Raw genomic sequence first — 24,639 nt, 5'->3', positions numbered from 1 at the left:
TCCCCCTTCTTAAAGCCCACCTTGTGACCCCCAGTGGGTCTCCCCAGTGGTTTCTGCCTCTAGGTCTCACTCTGGAAGTTTGGCCACCTTCTCTCTGGGAAGATGAGCTGCTAGCCAGGTTGCTAGAGGAAATGTCTCAGGGCTCAGACTCATGAACCCAGGAGGGAGGCACCCTTCCTCTCAGTCATGAGGCACCACCAGACCATGATCAAGAAGGTGGGAAGAGTCTAGATTAAACAGTCTTGTGCTGACCTCTGCTCAGCTCTAAGAGGATCAACAGTAAGAGCAAGGGAGGAAGGGAAAGGGGAGAAGAGAGAGGCAAGGGAGATGGAAGGAGCTGAAAGTAGAGGAATAACAGTAAAAGGGAGTAAGAAGTTGGATTATAGGGGAAAGAGAGAAAGAGAAGGAAGAGGTGGAAGGGGTGTTATTAAGTCAGAAATAGAATGGACTAGGTCTTGTTTGGTGTTGTTGTTGCTATTGGTTCAGAAACTCCAAAGCTGAGATTATAGGAAGTCTGCTGTGAGTTCCCAGGAGACTCTGGGTACACTGCATCCAGGGATTCCATTTGCCTCCTGAGCACTTACTGCTCAGCACTTACTACAGGAGGGCCAAGCTCTCCTGACAGAAGGATGAGAAGAGGGTGGTGGCAGTGTCCTCATTTTCTGACCATTGGCAGACAGATCCCTTTGTGGACACTCCATGAATTAATTGTACTAAGGGTGTTCCCTGGTCCTATTTCAAACTCCACTGGGTCTGAGCTTCAAGAAAATGTTGCAAGAGTGGATTTTCTTCAGCAACTTTTCAGCCAGAAACTCTATCAAGAAGCCTCCAGACCTCTTAAACAGATGTGTATCTTTATGTCTTTTGTACAGCCAGGAGCTGCCTTCAGCTCTGCTTTGCTGAAGTCTGTAGGTACCTTTGCACACCAAATGGCTTCCAGATTTTGTGTGAGTGGCTGTGTTCAACCAGAAATGTCTGGGGCTGCAGGAACAGAATTAACTCCAGAAGCTAAGTAGCTGCTACTCCCCCTGATTCTGACCACAATTTGCCCTCTGACTCCTCAGTACACAGGGCTTGTGGGCAGAGAGTCTGGCTTGAGACTCTGACCACCTGTGGATTTTGACATATCTGTGAACACTGGGCAGATTCCTGGGCAGAGCCCACCATCGATTTATTAGCTTGAGGGCCTGAGAGGACCCCTGGGAAAAGAAGGAGGGAAGCAGACAGATGGGCGTTACTAGAAACAGAGTCTCATTGTGCAAAGGGAACCGAAGGCTGTGTGTAAGGTCCTAATATTAAGTTCCAATACACAGAACACTAACAATACACAATCACAGAAAACTAACCAGTCTGCTCACATGGACCACTGCCTTGTCTAACTCAATGAAACTATGAGCCACGCTGTGTAGGGCCACCCAAGATGGAAGGATCATGGTGGAGAGTTCTGACAAAATGTGGTCCACTCAAGAAGGGAATGGCAAACCACTTCAGTATTCTTGCCTTGAGAACCCCATGAACAGTATGAAAAGGAAAAAAGATAGGACACGGAAAGATGAACTCCCCACGTCGGGAGGTGCCCAATATGCTACTGGAGAACAGTGGAGAAGTAACTCCAGAAAGACTGAAGAGATGGAGCCAAAGCAAAAACAATACCCAGTTGTGGATGTGACTGATGATGGAAGAAAAGTCTGATGCTGTAAACAGCAATATTGCATAGGAACCTGGAATGTTAGGTCCATGAATCAAGGCAATTCGGAAGTGGTCAAACAGGAGATGGAAAGACTGAACATCAACATTTTAGGAATCAATGAAACAAAATGGACTGGAATGGGTGAATTTAACTCAGATGACCATTCTATTTACTACTGTAAGCAAGAATCCCTTTGAAGAAATGGTGTAGCCATCATAGTCAACAAAAGAGTCCAAAATGCAGTACTTAGGTACAATCTCAAAAATGACAGAATGATCTCTGTTCATTTCTAAGGCAAACCATTCAATATAATAGTAATCCAAGTCTATGCCCTGACCAGTAATGCTAAAGAAGCTGAAGTTGAATGGTTCTGTGAAGACCTACGAGAACTTCTAGAACTAACAACTAAAAAAAAAGATGTCCTTTTCATTATACGGGACTGGAATGCAAAACTAGGAAGTCAAGCAATACCTGGAGTAACAGGCAAATTACACCTTGGAGTAGAGAATGAAGCAGGGCAAAGGCTAATAGAGTTTTGCCAAGAGAACACACTGGTCATAGCAAACACTGTCTTCCAAGAACACAAGAGACATTTCTACACATGGACATCACCAGATGGTCAACACCGAAATCAGATTGATTATATTCTTTGCAGCCAACAATGGAGAAGCTCTGTACAGTCAGCAGAAACAAGACCAGGAGCTGACTGTGGCTCAGATCATGAACTCCTTATTGCCAAATTCAGACTGGAATTGAAGACAGTAGGGAAAACCACAAGACAATTCAGGTATGACCTAAATCAAATCCCTTATGATTATACAGTGGAAGTGAGAAATAGATTCAAGGGATTAGATCTGATAGACAGAGTACCTGAAGAACTATGGAAAGAAGTTCTTGACATTGTTCAGAAGGCAGGGATCAAGACCATCCCCAAGAAAAAGAAATGCAAAAAGACAAAATGGTTGTCTGAAGAAGCCTTACAAATAGCTGTGAAGAGAAAAGAAGCAAAAGGCAAAGGAGAAAAGGAAAGATATACCCATCTTAGAGTTCCAAAGAATAGCAAGGAGAGATAAGAAAGCCTTCCTCAGTGACCAATGCAAAGAAATAGAGGAAAATAATAGAATGGGAGAGATTAGAGATCTCTTCAAGAAAATTAAAGATACCAAGGAAACATTTCATGCAAAGATGGGCTCAATAAAGGACAGAAATGGCAGAGACCTAACCAAAGCAGAAAATATTAAGAAGAGGTGGCAAGAATACACAGAAGAACTGTACAAAAAAATCTTCACAACTCAGATAATCACAATGGTGTGATTACTCACCTAGAGCCAGACATCCTGGAATGCTAAGTCAGGTGGGCCTTAGGAAGCATCACTACAAACAAAGCTAGTGGAGGTGATGGAATTCCAGTGGAGCTATTTCAAATCCTAGAAGATGATGCTGTGAAAGTGCTGCACTCGATATGGCACCAAATTTGGAAAACTCAGCAGTGGCCACAGGACTGGAAAAGGTCAGTTTTCATTCCAATCCCAAAGAAAGGCAATGCCAAAGAATGTTCAAAGTACCACACAATTGCACTCATCTCACACGCTAGTAAAGTCATGCTCAAAATTGTCCAAGCCAGGCTTCAACAGTGCATGAATGGTGAACTTGCAGATGCTGAAACTAGATTTAGAAAAGACAGAAGAATCAGAGATCAAATTACCAACATCCACTGGATCATTGAAAAGGCAAGAAAATTCCAGAAAAACATCTACTTCTGCTTTATTGACTATGACAAAGACTTTGATTGTGTGGACCACAGCAAACTGTGGAAAATTCTGAAAGAGATGGAAACGCCAGACCACCTGACCTGCCTTTTAAGAAACCTGCATGCGGGTCAGGAAGCAACAGTTAGAACTGGGCGTGGAACAACAGACTGCTTCCAAAAAGGAAAAGGAGTTCATCAAGGCTGTATATTGTCACCCTGCTTATTTAACTTATATGCAGAGTACATGATGAGAAACGCTGGGCTGGAAGAAGCACAAGCTGGAATCAAGATTGCCAGGAGAAATATCAATAACCTCAGATATGCAGATGACACCACCCTTATGGCAGAAAGTGAAGAGGAACTAAAAAGCCTCTTGATGAAAGTTAAAGAGGAGAATGAAAAAGTTGGCTTAAAGCTCAACATTCAGAAAACGAAGATCATGGCATCTGGTCCCATCACTTCATGGAAAATAGATGGGGAAACAGTGGAAACAGTGACAGACTTTATTTTTGGGGCTCCAATATCAATGTAGATATTGACTGCAGCCATAAAATTAAAAGACACTTGCTCCGTTATGACCAACCTAGACAGCATATTAAAAAGCAGAGACATTACTTTGCCAACAAAGGTCTGTCTAGTCAAGGCTATGGTTTTTCCAGTAGTCATGTATGGATGAGAGAGTTGGACCATAAAGAAAGCTGAGCACCAAAGAATTGATGCTTTTAAACTGTGGGGTTGGAGAAGACTCTTGAGAGTCCCTTGGACTGCAAGGAGATCCAACCAGTCCATCCTAAAAGAATCGGTCCTGAATATTCTTTGAAACGACCAATGCTAAAGCTGAAACTCCAATAGTTGGCCACCTGATGCAAAGAACTGACTCATTTGAAAAGACCTTGATGCTGGAAAAGATTGAAGGTGGGAGGAGAATGGGACAACAGAGGATGAGATGGTTGAATGACATCACCAACTCAGTGGACATGAATTTGAGTAAACTTCAGGCATTGGTGATGGACAGGGAGACCTGGTGTGCTGCTGTCCATGGAGTTGCAAAGAGTCAGACGTGACTGAGTGACTGAACTGGCCTGAACTGAACTCTGCTGTTCTGTCTTAGCAGCTGGTAAAGTAGGGGGTAATTACTGCCTGTGTGTTTTATATCTAAGGGTCTGTTTTGGATTTACTTACTTGCTAAATTGCTTCAGTTTATGTCTGACTCTTTGTAACTCTATGGACTGTAGCTTACCAGGCTCATCTGTCCACAGGGATTCTCCAGGCAAGAATACTGGAGTGGATTGCTATGCCCTCCTCTAGGGGATCTTCCTGACCCGTAGACTGAATCCACCTCTCTTAGGTCTCCTGCTTAGAAGGCGGGTTCTTTACCACTAGCGCCACCTGGGAAGCCCTTTTACTTACTTGGATCTTTTCAAAGATCCCAGTAGTACTAGCTAGCTCTGGATACATACCATTAACTAGATATTTCATTTGATCAGTCATTAAAATAAAAAAGGATCTGCTTTCAAAAAAGAAAACCTCTCCCAAGGATATGAAGGTTTGAACACAAAAATTAATGAAAATAACTAAAGAGAATTCTTTATGAGCTTCTACATAGTATACATAACTACCAGAGGCAAGAAATAGGTTTATTTCAGAATAACTTCCACAGGTAAATTGCCACATGAGACCTCCCCACCTACAAAATAAAGCAGAGTTCACTGTTAAAGTAACGATATTTTTTAAATGTATCTGAGTCTAAACCTATTCTTAAAATGATTTTTTTAAATTTTAATTAGCCAAACTAAAAACAATTCAGTGATTTTTAAGTAAATGACATAAAAATGAAATAATAATTAAATGAAGCATTTTTATTGGTGAAGGTGTTAATCATTAGTAAGAAAATAGACACTTCAGTAAGAAAAGAAGAAACAATAAAAATGACCACAAACATAAAAGAAATCGATCTCATTAGGAATCAAAAGAAATGTGAATGTAAACAATGAAACACCATTTTCCTACAATCAAATTGGCAAGGTGTATAGGAGAGAGTATGATGTTTGGAAATAAAACTTTAGAGACTAACAAATTCTGGATGACAGTTAAGATTTATTGGTGTGGCCATGGGAACTTGTGACTCAAGGCACTCAAGGAACATGGTAACAAGGCAACACTTCTCAGGCTTCTCCACCAAAGAATTCTTAAAGATACAACATGGTAACTACTCAGCCTGGGCAGACCTGATCTCATAGTCTTCAGCAGCCCATAGCTATTGCTTTGTCTTTAAAATCTCGATATAAGCATATTCTATGTGTGTTTACTTTATTTATTTTATTTATTTATTTTTTTCAAAATTCTGCCCTGTCCCACCTCCCTTGAAACAGCAACTGTTTCCGGCTCTAGAGAACAATTGCTTCCGGGAGAAGAGCTATGTGTGTTTACTTTAATATGCACATTCTTCACCCAAAATCCCCAAGTAATATTTTGACTCCAGGTGTATGTTTTACTTTCTTTCTGTTCTTCCCCAGCAGCCAAATATGTGAGCAAAGGGGCAAGGACACTGGAGTAACTGCAGACCTTTGGGTAGAAAGAGAGAGTGAAGCAGATGCCCAAACTCAGTGAGCGAGAGGAGGTGTTGGTATTGTAAGTACCAGGAAGTTGTTATCTGGAAGCAGAAAGACAGGACACTGGATGATGTGAGGAGTGTGGATCTTTAGCTAAAAACTCCAAGACTTCGACCCTCACTCCAGTGACCTTTGAGCAGGTCAATTTCAGGTGAGTAAAAGTCTTAGGTTTTACTCACCTGAAAATACAAAGAGAAACAGGCAACCTCCATTTTTAAGAAGTGATGTCTTTAAGAGGAATTAGGAGTCTCTTGAGTTGGAGGGTGAGAGAATGCTTAGGAAAACTGTGATGAATAGAGGAATATGAAACAAGGACTTCATAGTAAAAAATAAATCCATTTCTGGCAACACAAGCAGGTGGGAAATCCTAATTCCAATCGCCATGCCAGACTGCAGTCACCAAAGGTGGAAAATGTTCTCCTCAGGTGAAAACAAATACCCACTTCACTCATAAAACACCCCAAGAGAATACCCATAGACTGTGTAGCTTTTTATCTATGAGACAACCTTGTCTACCATTCAGGATAATTCAGTTATCTTGATTCTTCTTTAGTATTCTGAAATCTTAAATTAGCTGTATTTTTAGGGGAATCTCAAACTTATTTACAATGCCGAAAAGAGATTTGAACCTTTCCCCAAGCTCCTGATCTTCCAATACTCCAATCCATATATATATACACTCTTTTTTTTCTGGAGAACTCTGACTTATACATGGGGTGATGTGTCTCATTTGCCTTCCAAATCCCCAAGAATGGGTAAGGATGAGGGGCAAGAATATGTACTGAGCCCATGTTCTGAAGGTTAGAGGATTGAACTCAAATGATTGAAAACCTGGGCTCCTTTTGGCATGTGTTTTATGTGTTCAAGTAACCTTTATTTTGCTTAATAGGGCCCCAACGCACAAGACTAGTGATGACAGCAATTGGGATATTCTCTTACTGTGGCACACTTTTTTTGATTCCATGTCTTGAATGCATTTTTGGTCTTCTCTGGAAACCCCTTAAACTGCGGCTCTTTCTTGGTGCACCCACACAGCTGACGTGTCAGCAGGGCAAGAGGCTGCCATTCTCTCTTCAAGAGGGCAACATGGTGAGGCTCAGGGAACAAAGAGCTACTTAGGTCTATGTTACTAAAGCAAAAATATTCTCACAATTTAATTCATGTTACTAAAATTATTTATACACAAAGGTAATATAAAATCCTTAAGGTAGAAGTTAAAAATAAGATAGCCAGGATACCCCTGTTTTATACCTTTGGAAATAATATAACATAGCCCAGTTTTTTTTGAGAACCTTGATTCTTTTGGTATTATTATTGATACATGAATTTGTGTCACATTCAACTATCAATGAGTTAACTGCAATATAATTGGCATGAGTTGGATTTAGGAATACTCCGGTGTTCCTGAGATGAACCAAGAGAGCAAACAGAAAACAACCTTTGAACAGTAGGAAGAAACACCACAGCGAGGTGGGTCTGGGGTTTCCCAAGGAAGGGGTCTGCTCACTCTTTCTGATTTAGAAGGAATGTCATATTGGCATCAGGGCCTGGGAGCAAACAGAGCACATGGATGGGAGAGGTGGCAGGGGATAGAACTGCTAGTAGTTAAATGTCATTTTTGTCCAAGGCACTTATTCATACATTCAATTTTGATTTGCACAGCCACCTGAGGTAGACATTTTCTCTTTTTACAGGTGACAATGTAGACACAGAATGATAAATTCTCTTATCTCAGATTGCACAGTTGGTGAGCAGTATATGTGGGACTCAAACATCTCTGTCTCATGGTCCTTTATTTGTTCAAATTTGTCCTCCCTAAGGGGAAATGCAGGGGACCCACCCAGCCCCAGACTGAGAGTGTATCTCGGGGAGGAAGCTGCCTTGTTCTTTGCTTGAAGCTATAGGTAATACTAACATCAAGAGGACGCAAAGAACAGAGAGGAAAGGTGGAAACAAAGGTCAGATAAGGGTAATAAGGCAGGTCACCAAGACTGAGAAGGGTCAGAGCAGAGACAGAAACCAGAGTAAACATGGGGGTTGGAGAAGCAAAGTGAGACGTGCAGGGGACCACGGGCCAAGGGAGATTAGCAGCAGAGTGCTTCTGGATGAATATTTGGAAAGGTCCTTTCACCACAGCTTTCATTTAACACCCCCTCCCCCAGCACAGTGCGTCACCAAGTCAGCCATACTGAAAGTTCCAGAGGTGGGTTCTTTTCTTTGATGATTTACGCATTTAATTAAATCCTTTCCCCTTTCAGGGTCGTGCAGAGATACAAGTTCTCAGGGGTGGGGTTAGAAGGAACTTTATCACTCGGCTAGCAGCTTGGCTGCTAGTATGCAGAATCAGATATCGAGCAGCAACTATTCAGCTATAGATATGGGCTTCCTGTGTTTGGAAAAGGTAAGGAAATTGTTCATTCATTCTACAAATATTTGTGGAGGATGCAAAAATGGTAAAAGGCCATGATGGAAATTCACATAAAATGCTGGGACATTTTAGAGGAGGAAACTGGCATTCTAGTGGGGACTAAAACCCACCTCAGCCCCCGTGTGTGTGTATATGTGTGTATATATGTGTATATTTTCAACTCCTTTTTATAGGACTGACGTTTGCACTGATCACACTGCATTGTAATTATCCAGTTGTTTGTCTGCTTCCATCAATTAAACTAAATTCTTCTAAAGGACACAGACTGGACTTTATCATTAATCATCTGTCACTAGTTGTAGTACACATTTAACAAATATTCATTAAATTTTAATTTAAGTTAATAATCAGACCCCAAGTTTGGGAATCATGATTCCTATTAGAAAGCCCATCTTTGTAATTTTCAATCCATCCTTAAAACTCTCTGTATGACAGAGGAGCCTGACAGGCTGAAGTCCATGAGGTCGCAAAGAGTCGGACACGACTGAGCACCTAAGTACAAGCACTATACACAAAGACAGAGCTTGTGAGAAAGCTCATTTTCTCTCTCTGAGCAGAGATTACATCATGACTTTCTTGAACTTCCTATAGGATTAAAAACAGTGTAACACACATGGGAAAAAATTTTTTAAAGCATTTGCTTAGAATAGCCAAATGATTCTACTTATAGCAAAATACAAATTCATGTGATTTCAGCAAAGATTTTCATCATACTCTTGTTGTTTTTCCCATCATATTCTCTAATCTCTAACAAAGAAAACAGAGGACATGTGGACTGTCTACACAAGGCTTCCCATGAGTTTCATTTCACAAGATGTAAATATTACATGGACCATCTGTACATGGGAAGCACATTTCATTTGCATTTAGATTTTTCCAGTAGAAATAAACCATGAAGCCTTAAAATATGCACTAAATTATTTTAATTGACATAGTCTTAGAATATTGAGGCAAATCATTTTCTAAGCACCAAATGCAAAGGTCAGTGTATCCACTGGAGGGTTATAAATAATAATGAAGAAGGGCTCCACAGCTAAGAATAAGACTAGAAGGATCTGGAGGATATGAAAATGATAAGGAGTTAGATTCAGAAGAATCAAATTTCAGTTAGCATGCTTGAGACCCTCTCATGTACCAGTTGTTGAAAACTGGTTCACTCATTCACTATGCCGTTTAACCTTCACAACAGCCATATAGGGAGACTAATGAAATCCCACTCTACAGAAAAGGAAGAGGCTAAGCTGACTTGCCCTTGCACCCACAGCTAGGAAATCTGCATCAGGTTTCAAGTTCAGGTCTTGTGACTCCCTCACCAGTGCTCTATAGCAGACAAGGAAGGGAAGAACTGACGAGTCAGATGAGTCCCCTGTTGTCAATAGCAAGACTCCAGAGTCAGCATGACCAGCCCAAGTAGCAAGAACCACCAACAGGAACTGATGAAAGGGCCACTGAAGAAAGTGTCCAGTACTTACAATATTAAATACCTGAGTTTTTTGGTAAATCCTAACCCCTGAACGCTAGCAGGGCAAGGTTGCCATCATTCTGGTGATGGCAAGAGTTTACCCTCTGGAGTTTACCCTCTGGAGTCCTGGTCATTTTGGTTCAGTATAAGTGATCCTTAAGAAGAGCCAGCCTCCAAGAAAAAGTCAAATGACCTGGTCTATCCTGCTATGTTTACAGACTTAGACTAGATACATTTTTGCCAGCTCCAAGAGAATTGCTCCTTTTTGAGCAGAAGGAGTTAATCCTTTGGGAATGAGATGGGAAACTGAGTTGGTTAGGCTGTGAGAAAACACAGCATCCAGCATCCAGCTCACTGAAACAGAGAAAGCGCCTGTAAGTCTCCGTTGTTTCACACTGGGGCAGGAAATAGTTTATTGTACAACATTCAATAAGCATTTTCTTCAAAGGAAGTGTGCTGTAAGTGTGTCAAACAACAGTGATGGGTCTCTGTGGAAAGGGCATTGTGTTTGAAATATATTGTTGTAGTTGTTCAGTCACTAAGTCATGTCCAACTCTTTGCAACCCCACGGACTGCAGCACACCAGGCTTCTCTGTCCTTCACTATCTCTCAGAGCTTGCTCCAACTCATATCCACTGAGTCAGTGATGCCATCCAACCACCTCATCTCCTGCCACCCCCTTCTCCTCCTGCCCTCAATCTTTCCCAGCATCTCTTTTCCAATGAGATAGCTATTCACATCAGGTGACCAAAATATTGGAGCTTCAGCTTGAGCATCCGTCCTTCCAATGAATATTCAGGGTTGATTTCCTTTAGGATTGACTGGTTTGATGTCCTTGCAGTCAAAGGGACTCTCAGTTTTCTCCAGCACCACAAATCAAAAGCATCAATTCTTCAGCCCTCAGCTATCTTTATGGTCCAACTCTCACATCCGTACATAGCTATTGGAAAAATCATAGCTTTGATTATATGAACCTTTGTCAGCAAATTGATGTTTCTCCTTTTTAATGTGCTAAGTTTGTCATAGCTTTTTTTCCAAGGAGAAAACTGTCTTTTAAATTTCATGGCTGCAGTCACCATCTGCAGTGATTTTGGAGCCCCCCAAAATAAAATCTGTCACAGTTTCCACTATTTTCCCATCTATTTGCCATGAAGTGATGGGACTGGATACCATGATCTTAGTGTTTTGAATGTTGAGTTTTAATCCAGCTTTTTCACTCTCTTCTTTCACCCCCATCAAAAGGCTCTTTAGTTCCTCTTTACTTTCTGCCATTAGAGTGGTATCATCTGCGTATCTGAGCTTGTTTATATTTCTCCCGGCAATCTTGATTCCAGCTTGTGCTTCATCCAGCCCAGGGTTTCTTATGATGTACTCTGCATATAAGTTAAATAAGCAGGGTGACAATATAGTCTTAATGTACTTCTCTCCCAGTTTTGAACCAGTCCATGTCCCATGTCTGGATCTAACTGTTGCTTCTTGTCCTGCAAACAGGTTTCTCAGGTGGTCTGAGTTTCTCAGGTGGTCAGGTGGTCTGGTTTTCCCATCTCTTGAAGAATTTTTCCAGTTTGTTGTGATCCACACGGTCAAATGCTTTGGAATAGTTGATGAAGCAGAAGTAGATGTTTTTCTGTAATTCTCTTGCTTTTTCTATGATCTAATGGGTGTTAGCCTTTTGATCTCTAGTTCCTCTGCCTTTTCTAAATTCAGCTTGTACATCTGGAAGTTCCTGGTCCACATACTGTTAAAGCCTGCTTCAATGATTTTGAGCATTACCTTGCTAGCATGTGAAACAAGCGCAATTGTACAGTAGTTTTAATGTTCTTTGGCATTGCCTTTCTTTGAGATTAGAATAAAAACTGACCTTTTCCATCCCTGTCACCACTGCTGAGTTTTCTAAGTTTTCTGGCATATTGAGTGCAGCACTTTAACAGCATCATCTTTTAGGATTTGAAATAGCTGGTGGAATTCCATCATTTCCACTAGCTTTGTTTGTAGTGATGCTTCCTAAGGCCCACTTGACTTCACACTCCAGAATGTCCGGCTCTAGGTGAGTGACCACACCATCATCGTTTAAAACTTTTTGTATAGTTCTTCTGTGTATCCTTGCCACCTCTTTTTAATCTCTTCTGCTTCTGTTAGGTCCTTGCTGTTTGTGGAGAGAGACATTGTGCTTGAAATGTGTTACTTGAAAAATTGACTGAGGAATTGAAGGTGAATGTCTCTGAGTTACATAGACCTAGAGCAGTGTCGACTCACCTGGATAAGGAGACATCAGAAATAGTATTTCCTTGCATTTGTGTGGTTCTTTACCTGTCTTCAAGGTACATTCATACTCACCATTGTTCTTGACCACTCTTTTTTTCTCTTTCTTTTTTATTTTTTAAATTATGAAAGTATGATAACACACTTACAGGATACTTGGAAAATATAGAACAAAGTTTGCATATAATTATACTATATATTGCAATTGTTTTTTAAGTAGGTAAATTAAGATTTTTAGTTGGAGTTACAATATCAAACTCTCAAAAATGAATAGAATGAATATACAGAGAAGAAAAAGGGTATAGTAGACCTGAAAAACACCATGAACCACTTCAACATAATTAAGATTTATACAATTTTCACACAATAGTAGGAAACAAATTCTATTCAGAGTCCAATAGACTATAAACTAGGAGATGCTGGAACATATTCAGGGACCTAAAACAAGGTGAAAATTTTAGATTTAAAAGTATTGAAATCATACAGAGTCTCTTCTCTTATCACTATGAAATTATGTTTGAAATCAATATCAAAAGATATTTGAAAATAACCCACACATTTTCAAGTACAACGTGACATTTACCAAGAGATATCTTTGATTTAGCCATTGAAATCTTTGATAAAGTTAGAAGACTTTAAAAAAAACCCACAGAGGGTGATTGAGAGAAGAAAGCATTTAAATGAGAAATTAATACCAAAATGAGAAATTAATATTAGAGATGCTTTAAAAAAACCTTGTATTTGGAAGTTTAATATCCATTTTTAAATACTGGGTGTATCTAAGAAGCCACAACAAGGAAAGCTAGAAAATATTTGTAATGGAATAAAAATTAAAAGAGAATTTACCAGAATTTGTTGCATTCTGCTAAAGCTGCTTAATGCTACTAAATACAATGTGAACCTTGAATAAGTTATGAAACTAAATAATGGACTTTAGCATAAAATGTTGTGCAATTTGAACAAAATCTGTATTTCAGTTAGTAATATTGTGTCACATGTTAACTTCCTGGGTTTTTTGTTTTTTACAACATAGTATTTCTTCTTATTCTCAGTATTGGATTAAAAGTTTCAAGCCTCATTCAATTTTTTTTTTTTCAAAAAGAGTCACTAAGATAAATTTTCTAGACCTTTAGCAGTAATACTAGATGCCAAAATACATGACACTATATCAAAGTTTTTAATGAACATAAATTAGAAATCGTCATGTCTGACTCTTTGCGACCTCATGGACTGTAGTCCACCAGGCTCCTTCGTCCATGGAATTTTCCAGGCAAGAGTGCTGGAGTGGATTGCCATTTCCTTCTCCAAGGGATCTTGCTGACCCAGGAATCGAACCCGTGTCTCCCGCATTGCAGGCAGACGCTTTACCATCTGAGCCACCAGGGGAACTACATATCAAAGTTTTTAGTGAACATAAATTAGAAATCTAGCATTCTATTCATACTTTGTCAAACAAGTGGAATCAATTTTATAGCTAGGCGAAACTTCATAAGTTTTCTAAAATATATACATCATATTACACATACTATATATATGTGTATGTGTGTGTGTGTGTGCGTATAAAAAGCTTTTCTATTATTCTTGATAAAGTCTTAAGAAAGAAGAACCAAGAAACAGATGGAGAAATTGGAAAACATAGACTAAATGAAATGAAAATACTGAATATAAAATACAAAAATGAAACAAACTAGATAAAAGTTAAAGATCATCATATAATCCAGTCATTTTTAAACATGGTTGCTCATCAGAAAGCACATCTGGAGCTTTGGAGAAAAAAAGCAATAACTAAGCTTTTGTATTATTCAGAAAATTCCAAGATAATTCTGACATGCATCTGGATTTTAAAACGTGATCACAGGTTTTCCTATTAAATGGTAGTTTTAGTGATATAGAATTCTGTTATTTTCTGTTGACCAATCATGATAGAATGCTATTAAGTGAATCATAGTTATATAATCATAATATTAAAAGATGTTTGTAAGTTTTCTCAAAGGATAGCCAGATAAAAAAAAGATAATCACAATTGCAAGCCATAATGGAATTATGATTAACCACTTCCTTCGTGGCTCAGAGGTTAAAGTGTCTGCCTGCAACGCGGGAGACCTGGATTCAATCCCTGGGTCAGGAAGATCCCCTGGAGAAGGAAATGGCAACCCACTCCAGTATTCCTGCCTGGAGAATCCCATGGACTGAGGAGCCTGGTGGGCTACAGTCCACAGGGTCGCAAAGAGTTGGACACAACTAAGCGACTTCACTTTAACAATATAAAATATTAACATACAATTTAGAGGGATTAAGTAGAGTGATGTTGTAAATGGAAGTGCATACATGTACATGTTTTCATCTGCCTAGCCAGTCTATTTCTTTTGGTTGGTTTATTTAGTGTATTTACATTTAAGGTGATTATCAATATGTGGCTCCTAGTGGTAAAGAATAGTCTGCCAATGCAGGAGACGAAAGAGACATGGGTCCAGTTCCTGGGTCAAGAAGATCCCCTGGAGGAGGGCGTGTCAACCCACTCCAGTATTCTTGCCTGGAGTATCCCCATGGACAGAAGAGCCTGGTGGGCTACAGTCCATAGGGTTGCAAAGAGTTGGACATGAGTGAAGAGACTTAGCATGTGTGCATGTACACATATGATCTTACCATTTTCTAAATTATTTTGGGTTTATTTTGTGTAGGTCTTTTCCTTCTCTTGTGTTTCCTGCCTAGAGAAGTTCCTTTAGCATTTGTTGTAAAGCTGGTTTGTTGGTGCTGGTCAAATCTTAACAAGAGTCTTGCTGGGTAGAGTGTTCTTGATTGTAGTTTATTCCATTTCATTACTTTAAATATATTGTGTCGTTCCTTTCTGGCTTGTAGAGTTTCTGATGAGAAATCAGCTGATAACCTGATGGGAGTTCCCTTGTATGTTGTCATTTTTCCTTTGTTGCTTTTATTATTTTATCTTTGTCTTTATTTTTTGTCAATTTGATTACTATGTGTCTCAGTGTGTTCCTCCTTGGGTTTAGCATACCTGGGACTTTCTGCACTTCCTGGGCTGGGTTGACTGGTTCCTTTCCCATGTTAGGGAAGTTTTTAGCTTTTATTTCTTCAAATATTTTCTCAAGTCCTTTCTCTCTCTCTTCTTCTGGGACCCCTATAATGCAAATGTTGATGTATTTAATGTTGTCCCAGAGGGTTCTTAGGCTATCTTTATTTTTTGTTTGTTTGTTGTTTATTATTCTCTTTTCTATATTCTGATCTGTAGCAGTGATTTCCACCATTCTGTTTTCTAGGTCACTTTCCCATTCTTCTGCCTCAATTGTTCTGCTACTGATTCCTTCTAGTGTATTGTTAACCTCTGTTTCTTTGTTCTTTAGTTCTTCAAGCTCTTTGGTAAACATTTCTTGCATCTTCTCCATTCTTTTTCTGAAATCTTCAGAATCATTATTCTGATCATCTTCACTATCATTATTCTGAATTTGTCTTCTGGAAGGTTGCCTGTCTCCACTTCATTTAATTGTTTTTCTGGGGTTTTATCTTGTCCCTTCACTGAGGATGTAACCCTCTGCTTTTTCATTCTGATTTACCTTCTGTGATGCAGTTTTCATTCTAGGCACTGCAGAATTGTGGTTCTTCTAACTTCTTTCTTGATCACTTTTATTACTTGAGAAAGGTAAGGGATTATTATTTTCCTTTCCCCTTCCTTTTACATAAAAGAACAGGGGCTTTTAAGTTAAAAGAACAGAAAAGAGAATGACTTACCAACAAAGCTAGCATTAGGGGTTGGCTGCGCTCATCACCACCATCATCATCACCAGCAACATCATCTCTTTGCTGACCTCTCTTCCCTCGGTGCCAAGCATTATGCTAAGCACTTGACCAGTGTTATTTCATTTGTTACCTCATCATCTCAGTTCTGTGAAGTAGATACTGTTATGATCTCCATTTGAGTAAGAGAAAAACCTGAGGCTTATGGATGTGATCTATCTTTCAAGTTTGACATCACTGCCCTGAGCAAGAAATGACAGAGCTGGGATTAAAGCCCCATACTTTATTTTCAGATTCATATTCCCAGTCACTGTGCTCTACTCACCTTCTGGCCCTCTGTGTTTTACTCTAAAAAACTGAAGCAGAGAAAATGAATAATTTGCCCAAGGTTACAGAATGAATAAAAGGTGAAGGCCAGTAACAAGCAGCGCTGTCCTAGACATAGAGCTAACACCAAGAAGGAGTATAAACAGGGTGATAAAATGCTCACATTTTATCCAGGCTGGAGGTGCCTCCCAGGAAACAGCTGAGGAAAAACAGGATAATGACAGGCAGAAAACAGGACAAATGAGTCCCTTTATAAAGGCCATCACAGACTGTTCTGGAGTCTGAGAGGACGGAGCAACAATCAGTGTGCAGGGCTTCCCTGGTGGCTCAGAGGGTAAAGTGTCTGTCTACAATGCAGGAGACCCGGGTTCAATCCCTGGGTAGGGAAGATCCCTTGGAGAAGGGAATGGCACCCCACTCCAGTACTCTTGCCTGGAAAATCCCATGGACTGAGAAGCCTGGTAGGCTACAGTCCATGGGGTCTCAAAGAGTAGGACACGACTGAGCAACTTCACTTTCACTTTCAAAAAGAAACAATTGTCAGAAGCATGCCGTGAGTGACTCGGGAGCATTTGAAGGGAAAGGATGCAAGACTGCAGCTGTAGGATGTCTGGAACATATGAAGATTCTGTGCTAGAACCCCCAGAGCAAGCGATGAGACGCTTACTACTGTCCTGTCCAGAAATCCAGTCCCCATTGCCCAAAAGGACACAGATAATGTTCTCTTTTAAACTTGAGTGTCACAGGAAAGTCCCCTACAGTCTTTTCTGGGACATGTCCCATCCCTTCCAGCTATATCGTCCACCTAGCTGAGATCCAGGATTCTGTGTAGAGGACCCCAGTCCAGATCACAAGGTTACTGTCACAGAATATGGAGATATATTACTTGCTGATAATACAGTGAGCTCACATCGATGGACAGCTTTAATCTTCACTCTCCGCTTCCAAGGCTATATTTCTCCTGAGGGAGCAGGGTATCCTTATCCTGACAGAATGGCCCAAGTGGGAGATGAAGACAGACTACAGCCCTCTAGCTGCCATTTATTGATATTTGAAACTGACCACCTGTTTATTTGAACAAGAAACCCAGTACTTTTTTCCTCATGAACCAATGATACAAAGGTTATCAGAAAAAAAAATCACTGTATTATTTAATAGACAAGAAAGCTTATTTCTCTTCTGATTGATGCCTGATGACCATTTAAGATAGGTAGAAAAGATATACTTTTATACAAAATCTAATTCTGGAATAAGAAAGATATCAAAAAATGAAATGGTAGAAAAATGGCAATAATACCACTGTATCTTTAGCTATATGTTTCCAAGTTAACTGAGATGAATGTGGAATAGACGCAGGAATCAATAAAAGAGATTTGACTATCCCATCTGAGCTGCCTATTAGCTGTGTGACCCTGGACAAGTAACATAACTTTTATAAACCAGTTCCCTCATTTATAAAATTGAAGGCTGAGTTTACAATCCTAGTCTATTACTTTCACAATGTGAACCATATGTTTGGCATGTTATCTGAACTTCTCTCATGTTGTAATCATTTTACTCTTATAATTATTAGTGTTTCATAGTATCATCTCTTATTTAGTCCAAAATAACTTAATTGCTTAATAGTTTATAGAAGGATTCACACACATTCAATCTATCAAACCACATAGCAGCCTGGTAGATAGGACAGGTATGTATTATCCAATTTAGAAACAGGTAAGTGAGGTTAAAGGAGACTTCAGTGATTCCCTGAGCTCACAAGGCTAGTATGTTGTAGAAGGGAATATAAACCTGCCATTTCTGATGCTCCCTAAATACAAGGGCATCAATATGAGGAAATACAAGACTGTTACACCATCCTTTATGTACAGTAAGGATGAACCACACATACTTGCTAAATTCATTCATTCACTCATTCATTCACTCAATCATTCAATGTTTATCAAATATCTGCACTCTGAACTCTGCTAGGTGCTAAGATATAATAATGAAAAATACAGACCTGATTGTGCCTACAAGGAAGGAAAGAAGGGAGAAGATGCAAACCATTAAGATAGATATTCTTTATTTTTCCATTTCGACAAAATACAAAGGGTTCAGTCCAGCCCAGGTCATTCTTCATGGTTGTGCCCAGAAAGTTTTTAGTCCCAGCCTGAGAGTAATACTTTAAACCATACTTAAAGATTTCCTATACAAGCAATAAATGCTGGAGAGGGTGTGGAGAAAAGGGAACTCTCTTACACTGTTGGTGGGAATGCAAACTAGTACAGCCACTATGGAGAACAGTGTGGAGATTCCTTAAAAAACTGGAAATAGAACTGCCTTATGATCCAGCAATCCCACTGCTGGGCATACACACTGAGGAAACCAGAAGGGAAAGAGACACGTGTACCCCAGTGTTCATCGCAGCACTGTTTATAATAGCCAGGACATGGAAGCAACCTAGATGCCCATCAGCAGATGAATGGATAATAAAGCTGTGGTACATATACACAATGGAGTATTACTCAGCCATTAAAAAGAATACATTTGAATCAGTTCTAATGAGGTGGATGAAACTAGAGCCTATTATACAGAGTGAAGTAAGCCAGAAAGAAAAACACCAATACAGTATACTAATGCATATATATGGAATTTAGAAAGATGGTAACAATAACCCTGTGTACGAGACAGCAAAAGAGACACCAATGTATAGAAAAGTCTTATGGACTGTATGGGAGAGGGAAAGGGTGGGAAGATTTGGGAGAATGGCATTGAAACATGTATAATATCATGTATGAAACGAGTTGCCAGTCCAGATTCCATGCACGGTACTGGATGCTTGGGGCTGGTGCACTGGGACGACCCAGAGGGAGGGGAGGGGAGGGAGGAGGGAGGAGGGTTCAGGATGGGGAACACGGGTATACCTGTGGCGGATTCATTTCGATATTTGGCAAAACTAATACAATATTGTAAAGTTTAAAAATAAAATCAAATTAAAAAAAAAAAAAGATTTCCTAAAGGTGGCTAGGGGTTTTCCTAACCCTGGAGGGTTCTAGATTCCTGGCAGCAGTGGGGAATGTGAAGGGGTGTCCCACCTACTGCCCAAAGTCACATGAGGGATTGCAGTGAAGTCAGGAGAAGCTTCTTAGCTTCATTTTCTGTTACTTCTCTTCATCTAGATGAGAGAAGTGTTTATTTAAAAATGCTCTCCCTGACCTCGACTTAGAAGCAAGCCATAATTTACAACTCTCATAGAAGACTTAATTGTTGTGTGTCTTTTTGGTAAAAATTCATGGCACTTTCTTTGAGAATCAGCCCTGAGTTTATGCATCAATGTTTCCAATTACATTGTAGTTACATAAAGTCAAACAACAACTCTGAAGAAAAATTGCTTTGGCATGGTGATTCTGTGCAATAGCAAGAGAAGGGAAGAAAAATCATGCTTTTGAGCCCCTTCCTTGAGCAGGGTCTCTGCCCCCTCTCCTTTGTTCACTGTTTTATTTTCAGCCTGGGCCATAGCAGCCCTCAGTAAACAAATGTTAGAAGAATATATGGATAAATGATGACAAGGCGTCTACTATGACTTTGCTTATTTCATTTAAATTCCCAGATTACCAATTAAAAATTTAATTGCTTACATTTCATGAGAATATTTATAAAATTGATAATTGACATCTCCTTTATGCAGAATGTGTTTTAAAAATTGCTTAATTCTGGACTTCCCAGATGGTGCCGTGGATAAGAACTCACCTGTCAATGCAGGAGACACAGGTTTGAATCCTGGTCTGGGCCGATTCCACATGCCATGGAGCAACTCAGCCCATGCACCATGACTACTGAGTCTGCGTGCCCCGTGCTGTACAGGAGATGCCCACACACTGGAGAAAGCCCATGCACAACAACGAAGACCCAGTGCAACCAAAATAAACAAAGATTTTTTAATTTCTTTTAAAAATTGCTCAATTCTGGTCACTTCCAAAAGTTCCTATTTTTCTGGTATTAGACATTGATAAAAATTCATTTCTTCCAGATATTTTCACTGTGGCATACTTGTAAATATTTTGTGTATAATCAGTAGATAGAAAAATAGAAAAGAGTCTTCTAATAATTTAGTGCTTGAGTAGTTATGTTACAGATAAATAATTCATGTTCTTAATACTTTCTACTGATGATATATAAACCTGGAGCAGTGATCATGGACGTGAAAAATTGGCCAGGCCAGTTTCATAGGCCTTTGCAATGTCATATTTCCATTTTCTACTATATCCTCCCAGGAAAAAAAGAAAGAAAAAAGCTATATTGATCACAACTGGGAATTACTCTTGTTAATGTAAATTGCATGATCAAATCCTTAAATACTTTTCATGAATAAAGAATATATTGACAACAATACCAAAAGATCTATAGCTTACAATTCATTTTGTTTCTTTTCTAGGTTTCTAAGAAAAATCTACAAGATGGAAATTTTTTAAAAGACCATTGAGTTCTAGGATTCTTCTATCTCAACTCATTCTCTGAGTCAGTGTTTTTTAATATTTGAAGGTATCAGACACTCCTTTCAGAAACCCTGTCTTCAGAAGATCTCCATCAGGTGGGTTGTTTCCGTCTTTTGACTTTTACAAACAATGCTGCTGTAAACATTCACATGCAAGTTTTTGTGTGGAAGTATACTCTCATTTGGGTTTCCCTCGTGGCTCAGAAAATAAAGAATCTGCCTGCAATGTGGGGTACCTGGATTTGATCCCTGGGTCGGGAAAAGCCCCTGAAGAAGGAAATGGCTACCCACTGCTGTATTCTTGCCTGGTGAATTCCATGGGCAAAGGAGCCTGGCAGGCCATAAGTCAATGGGGTCACAAAGAGTCACACACAACTGAGTGACTAACGCTAGAGTAGATGCTCTCATTTCTCTTAATGAGTAGAATTGCTGAGTCATATGATGACTCATATAATCTGATGACTGAGTCATATGATGACTCATATATTTCCTCATATAATCATTTGAGGAAATACTAGAATATTTTCCAAAGTGGCTATATCATTTTATGTTCCTGCAAGCAGTGTGTGAGGTTCTCACTTCTTTAAGAGGCATCCAGCCTTTGTTGTGGGTACCTTGATTAGCAATGTCGTGATACACAGTCCTCACGCTCTTTGTGTTGAAAACTGATATTCTTGAGTTCCCTCTGTTTCTCAGTCTGGTAGAACATTAATATTGCTTTAATGGCATTTTTTTTGCATTTGATTTCCTTTTAGGTTTTTTGATGGCATTAAAACAAACAAACAAAAAATCACACACACACACACACACACACACACACACACACACACATTCTTAGATGTCAGTCAGCACTGATGCCTGAGGCTTTATTGAGTGAACATCCCCAAATATTGTCTCTGTCCATCTCTAGTCATCAAACACTAATCGAGAACCCACAGTTTTGTGATTTTTATTAATGTAAAATTGATGATTTCCAAAGCATTTATTGGGCTTCCCTCATAGCTCAATTGGTAAAGAATCTGCCTGCAATGGTGGAGACCCTGGTTTGATCCCTGGGTTGGGAAGATCCCCTGGAGAAGGGAAAGGCTATCCACTCCAGTATTCTGGCCTGGAGAATTCCGTGGATATAGCCCATGGGGTTGCAAAGAGTCAGACATGACTGAGCGACTTTCACTTGTCACTTGGCAAAGCATTTATTTAGACATCCTCTCATTCGGTCTTCTCTGGTTGTTTTTTTTACGAAAGGTTTTGACATTTGAAGTGCACATTTTAGGTGACGTTTGAGGTACACAAGTGAAGATAACTTTTGGTACTTTCTTTTGGAGTTTTATACCCTCTAATCCATCCATCTTCCTTTCCACCTGATATAAATCTTTCCCTTTTAAAAAATCTTTACTCTTCATAAGGGTTTCCCTGGTGGCTCAGACGGTAAAGTGTCTGCCTGCAATGCGGGAGACCTGGGTTCGATTCCTCAGATGGGAAGATCCCCTGGAGAAGGAAATGGCAATCCACTCCAGCACTCTTGCCTGGAAAATTCTATGGATGGAGGAACCTGATAGGCTACAGTCCACAGGGTCACAAAGAGTCGGACACGACTGAGCAACTTGACTTCACTTTACTCTTCAGAGGAATCCTCCTTTCCCATGGACATTCCTACTTCCAAATTGTAGAACCTCCTTAGAAGTATTGAGCTCATAACTATCTCTGCAAGAAATATTGCAAGTCTTTTTGCGCTCATGTCAAACTCCAAATTTGTCTGCTTTCTGTGCTCATGTTTTCGGGGATATAGGTCATGGGCTGATGCCACATAGACTGTGTCCCTGTCAGTTGAAGTCCTAAGAAAATACCCCAGTGAAGAATGGAGCAACAGAAGACCATAGTCAGACTTGGTCTTTTCTCCAACAGTAATTCCTATACCTCTGGGCAACTGGTACTCTTCTTCTTCCTTTCTTGTCTTTCTCCCCAACTAAAAATTTCTTTTTGTACCTACTCATTTAAGTTTATATTTATACTGTCTTTCTCTTTTGCATTTTTGTGTTTGCATTTTTGATACTATTTTTTCCATTACTTGAGTTTTTATTCTTTAGAGCTTGCGCATACATGGGAGAACAAAATAGAAAATAACTTTTTCCTCATGGAGTTCATATTGTAAGTTCTCTGGTAGAGTCTATGTGCATTAAATTCTATTACTGTGTGGAAGGTTGTATCTATATATGTTCTGGCTGGGACTAACATATACAAATAATTTACAGATATCTCTCATCTCGAACCCTTCTTTTAAATCACTTCTTTGTGGGCTGATATATCTAAAAACCACCTGGATGGGAAAGACCACATGACCGGCTTTCTCTCTTGTTCATGGGGGTTTCAATTCCTTTTCCTGACCATCAAGCAGAAAAGTACTAGGGATGTAATATCAATTTATATTCATATTCTGTCTTCCAATTATATCTTCATTGGTTTGTGTATTCATTCCATTTTTGTTTCAAAAAAATAATTAGGATTTTTGTATAGACTGAATAAAGTGTGTTTAAATCATTAACATTCATTAAGATACAGCAGTCAGGCACTAACAAAATAAAGGAGACCCAAAGCTTGGAAATTTACAGCTACTGATCACAGAGGTCCATAACTAGGTACAAGAGGCAGTGACCAAAACCACCCTAAAGAAGAAGAAATGGAAAAAGGCAAAGTAGTTGTCTGAGGAGGCCTTACAAATAACTGAGAAAAGAAGAGAAGCAAAAGGCAAAGGGGAAAGGGAAAGATATACCCAAGAGAGTGCAGAGTTCCAGAGAATAGCAAGGAGAGATAAGAAAGCCTTCTTAAGTGAACAATACAAAGAAATAGAGGAAAACAGTAGAATGGAAAGGACTAGCGATCTCTTCAGGAAAACCAAAGAAAACAAGGGAAGGGTCCCAAGGATGGGCCAATAAAGGACAGAAACAGCAAGGCCATAACAGAAGCAGAACATATTAAGAAAAGGTGGCAAGAATACACAGAAGAACTGTACAAAAACGATCTTAATGACCTGGATAACCACGATGGTGTAGTCAATCACCTAGACCCAGATATCATGGAGTGTGAAGTCAAGTGAGCTGAGGAAGCATTACAACAAACATAGCTAGTGGAGGTGATGGAATTCCAGCTGAACTATTTCAAATCCTAAAAGATGATGCTGTTAAAGTGCTGCACTCAATATGCCAGCAAATTTGGAAAACTCAGTAGTGGCCACAGGCCCGGAAAAGGTCAGTTTTTATTCCAATCTCAAAGAAGGACAATGCCAAAAAATGTTCAAACTACCAAAAATTGTGCTCGTTTCACATGCTGTCAAGGTAATGCTCAAAAACCTTCAAGCTAGGCTTCAACAGTACATGAGCAGAGAATTTTCAGATGTAAAAGCTCGGTTGAGAAAAGGCAGAGGAACCAGATATCAAATTGCCAACATTCGTTAGATCATAGCAAAAAAAAAAAAAAGGGAATTCCAGAAAATCATCTACTTCTGCTTCATTGACCAGATAAAGCCTTTGTGGATCACACACACACACACACACACACACAAACTATGGAAAATTCTTAAAGAGATGGGAATATCAGACCATGTTACCTGTTTCCTGAGAAACCTGTGTGTAGGTCAAGAAGTAACAGAACCTGACATGGAACAATGGACTGGTTTGAAACTGGGAAAGGAGTACATCAAGGCTGTATATTGTCACCCTGCTTGTTTAACTTCTATGCAGAGTACATCATGAGAAATGCTGGGCTGGAGGAAGCACAAGCTGGAATCAAGATTGCCAGGAGAAAGATCAATAACCTCAGATATGCAGATGACACCACCCTTATGGCAGAAAGTGAAGAGGAACTGAAAAGCCTCTTGAAGAGCA

The sequence above is a fragment of the Bos taurus genome, chromosome 19, assembly GCF_002263795.3.
Source record: "Bos taurus isolate L1 Dominette 01449 registration number 42190680 breed Hereford chromosome 19, ARS-UCD2.0, whole genome shotgun sequence".
Taxonomy (NCBI): Eukaryota; Metazoa; Chordata; class Mammalia; order Artiodactyla; family Bovidae; genus Bos; species Bos taurus.
Note: the sequence above shows the minus strand (reverse complement) of the source record.